General features: G+C 43.6%; 1 long non-coding RNA gene across 1 annotated transcript; it reads left to right on the forward strand.

The window, feature by feature from the left end:
- On the forward strand, positions 1-4,044 carry LOC120568213. Its single transcript, XR_005640684.1, has 3 exons — positions 1-200; positions 3,000-3,137; positions 3,756-4,044. It is a non-coding gene; the product is annotated as an uncharacterized LOC120568213 (long non-coding RNA).

The following is a 4,044-nucleotide window of genomic DNA, read 5'->3' on the forward strand; positions in this document are numbered from 1 at the left end:
AACTGAGCCAGCTGAAGGCTTTTATACTGCACCTGGGCAGCGGGACGAGCTAAGGGAGGAGTTTTACTGGACTACTGGTGTTGCGTTCACAACACCTCACTGTGGTTCACTACATAGGCTATCTCTTTTCAGTGTTGTAGTTTGTAGACGGTCCCTAAGCACTCGTCTTACTGCCGTCTCAACACCGGAACCAAACAGAGGTATGAATTAGCACGACTTTCATGCATTTCTTTCTACTGCAGTCAGATTCACTGTGTTCACAACAACATGTTAAGAGGCTAAAAGCACGTTTAAAACCTGCCCCGTTTCAGCCGCCTGGCTGCAAAAGCTAGCAGTAGCATAAGTCATTGTAGGCAAGACCGATTATTTGAGTTTTTCTCGCTACTGACAGCACAACGTGACAACAAACAACAGCGCTACGTGTTGAAATCGACCGGAATTCTCCTTTAAGTTTGAAATCTCTCCTGCGACCAGAAGCCTGATGCCTCCTCTCGGTGTGTTTTTACGCATCTCAGGTTCACGTGGTTTTAAAGTCTCTCACCCGTCTGATTAGAACATTAAACAGCCAGCTGCTTTCTCAGTGTGCGGTGTGTCTGCAGGCCACCAAGGTGTGTGATGCTCATGTGGAGTGTGTGTGTGTGTGTGTGTGTGTTAGTGCACGGTGTGATCCCTTGTTTCTCGCAGACTCTGGCTTGAGTGTTATCTGATTCCCCCGCTGTGTTTGCTCTCAACAGGTGTTTTTATCATGTGATTCCCCTGCTGTCTATGCTCTCAGTAGGTTTTCATTATGAGATTCCCCTGCTGAGTCAGCCTGGCAGACACCAGACCCTTCTCAGTTGTAACTGAGACGGGGTCTGGGGAAGGTTCATCCACAGCCCATTTCCAAAGGGGCGTCACCAACGGACGCCGCTCAAATGCCTCTGGGCGCATTGGATAGTCCTTCAACCAATCAGACCAAAGATCTGGGTGACGTAGCAGCGACAGCGGCATCAACGGTTGCTGCGCTTCGGTGGCCGCCATGTTGAATGTAAACAAGAAGCTGCTCACCGTCGCTGCGCTATCGTCATCGTGTAAAGCCCGCCACAACGGTTGGGATTGGTGCCTCGATTTTGGAAACATTTAAAGGGGTGATAGAATGATTATATAGGGTATTTCACACTGTTCCTTATGGTCTCCTAATGGGGTATGTAACATTGGTTGGGCTGAAAATGGCCTGGTTGATATTTTATGGGCCCTTATGCATCCCTGTGTTTTGGCCCTATTTGTAACAAGAGCTTTTCTTCCAAATATGGTATGGTCATGAATATTTAGATGAGCTGCGCGGTGATTGGTTGAGCGACTTGCCATACGCAGACATTAGAGACGCGCGTTGATTGGTTGAGCGAATCCCCAATACACATACATTAGAGAAGCGACAGAATCTCATATTCCAGACACTGCAATGTTTCATTACCAAATTCACTTCTGAGACTTTTTTAAGCGAGAAATCAACTATATAAAGCTGAAATATGGGCCGTTTTACAAAATTGATGACTAATTGCAAATTTGGTAAGACGTGTCGGACTTTAGGAGCTCCACACAGTCTGACGAGAAAGCGGCAGCCTGCTGGGCTCCATACCCAGGGCAAAGTCACCCTTTGTGGATACTGCACTACGGGGCTCCGCGGCCAGCTGCCGGCATAACTATATCTATAAATAATACATTTACGGTTTTGAATGTCCCAATGTCTTATAAAGCTAACCGTTGTGTCCGATTTGATTTTAAGGCATTTTTATGAACGCGAGGCGTCTTTGTAGGACAAGCAGCTGCTTGCTATATGTCCCATTCATTACAATGGGGAAATACCGCAGCTAGCTAGCTACACTTTCGCCATAACTAAATTATATTTATGTTTGCATTTCGTCACGCCACTTGTACAACACATTCCCCAATGTCTTATAAAGCTAACCGTTGTGTCCGATTTGATTTTAAGGCATTTTTATGAACGCAAGGCGTCTTTGTAGGACGAGCAGCTGCTTGCTATATGTCCCATTCATTACAATGGGGAAATATCGCAGCTTGCTCACTTTCGCATAACTAAAGTATATTTACAGTTTGAATTTCGTCACGGCATGAATATTACAGGTTCCTCAAGGTCTTACAAAGCTTAGCTAACACTTGTCTGATTTCGGATTTCAATTGAATGTATTTTTGTGAATGTCAGAGTTAGGAGGAGGCTAGCTAGCTCTCATTGATGGACTCCATCTCACCGCGGATCTATCAATGAGACTCGCGGACAAGAGGCGTTTATTTCCCCGATTGTTTGTTTAAATAACTCAACACAAAGATTAACTGGAACCTGCGGGCTGCGGTAAAAGACTGCGGGCGTAACAAGCTCGCTGACACTGCGGTCAGGGCGGCGATGTAGCAACCCAGGCAGCACCAACACTGGCACTAAACTCCGACACACAGTCATTTTCGTAAAGCGGCCCATATTCGAGCTTTATATGGTTGATTTCTCGCATAAAAAAGTTTCAGAAGTGAATTTTGTAATGGAATAGCAGAGATCTGCGTGACCTAGCTAGATTCAGAAGACTACCTGATCTCAGGTCAGTTGTGTAGCCTATGTAAATGTTGGGGCGTGACTGTTCTCTTAAGGTTCCGGATTTTGAGACGCTTACGCAAGTAACTCATCTTTGTTGGGATTCGCCCGTTTTCAGAGGCAGTTTCAAAATATGAGATTTTCATAGTAAAGGGATGTCAGTGGGATTTTGAGCTTCTATGTATGTCCTATTTACCCACCAAACTGTCGTTATTCAACTATGACAGGGTAAAATCGGTTTTGCATTCTATCACCCCTTTAAAATGGGTTTGAATGGGCTCATGGCCAGACTGACTTGCAGAGCAAAACTCAAATTTGCCGGAAGTTCGTCAAGGTTTACCCAGACTACTGCTGACTCTCTCTCTCTCTCTCTCTCTCTCTCTCTCTGCATGTCTCCCGCTCTCCTCTCCGTTTTCAGGGCTTTTTCTTGACCATCCAGTGAATGCAACAAAAAGCCACTCCCTCAACGCATTCAATTAATATTTGGTGCTGGACCTGATCTGTTGAACGTGATACCATAACCTCGTCCCTAGGCGGTTCTGTGTTACACAAATTGGTCTGCAACTGCTGCTGTCTATTGATTCCTTGTTGCTTTGACCCATAGAACCACATTCAAGGCCGGTAGCCGACTTTGCATTCACATGTAGCGCAAAATATTAAGTGCCATTAAATCACTGCAGAAGAAGAGTTGACAATGTGGAAGACGTGATGGAAACATGGCATTTATGTTTGTTTATTGAAACAATTTGAGGAAGGTTACAGTCTCCTCATCGCTCCACACAGATCTGATGTTTAAGTCATTTCACTTGTCGCTTTATACGTCATATATAGATTAAGATGTAACAATGAAAGAGGACTACTTTTCTGATACCGCTAATTAGTCTGTGCTTTAGTTGAGTTCTTCTGACAATTAAATACCACATACAGAATTGTAAATACCTGTTTTTATTCTGAATGCCTGATGCATATTGCATAATTCTTGATTCACATTCTTCCATCTTAACTCTGCTCTCAGTTTAGCAGTCATTGCAGGTTATTAATACAAGAACATGCATTTTTCACACCATTATTTTCTTCAACGTGGTCCTTTGGGGATACATTTCTATTTTGTTTGAAATCATTATCCACTTCAATAGGGCTGAAGTGATCAGTAATAAGTATTTTATTGTTTTAGATGCTGAAAAAGAAACCAAAAATGATGGCAGCAGTTTGGAGGTCTGGAACCAGGCTATACAGAGGGAATAAAACTGTGCCAACTATGCCAAGAGAGCTCTCTTTGTGTTTGTTCATAAAAGCATTGCATCATGCATTGTCACTGAATATGACTTGACTTGACATGACTTTCATACAGTATATTCAGTTCCAGTATAATCAGTTCCAGGTCTTTATCAAGCGCAGAAGCTGAAATGCCTAAACTAATAAAGGCAACTTTGTGAAGCCTTTTTGTGTCCCTACAAGTAAAC

The sequence above is a fragment of the Perca fluviatilis genome, chromosome 11 (genome assembly GCF_010015445.1).
Source record: "Perca fluviatilis chromosome 11, GENO_Pfluv_1.0, whole genome shotgun sequence".
In the NCBI taxonomy this organism is placed as follows: Eukaryota; Metazoa; Chordata; class Actinopteri; order Perciformes; family Percidae; genus Perca; species Perca fluviatilis.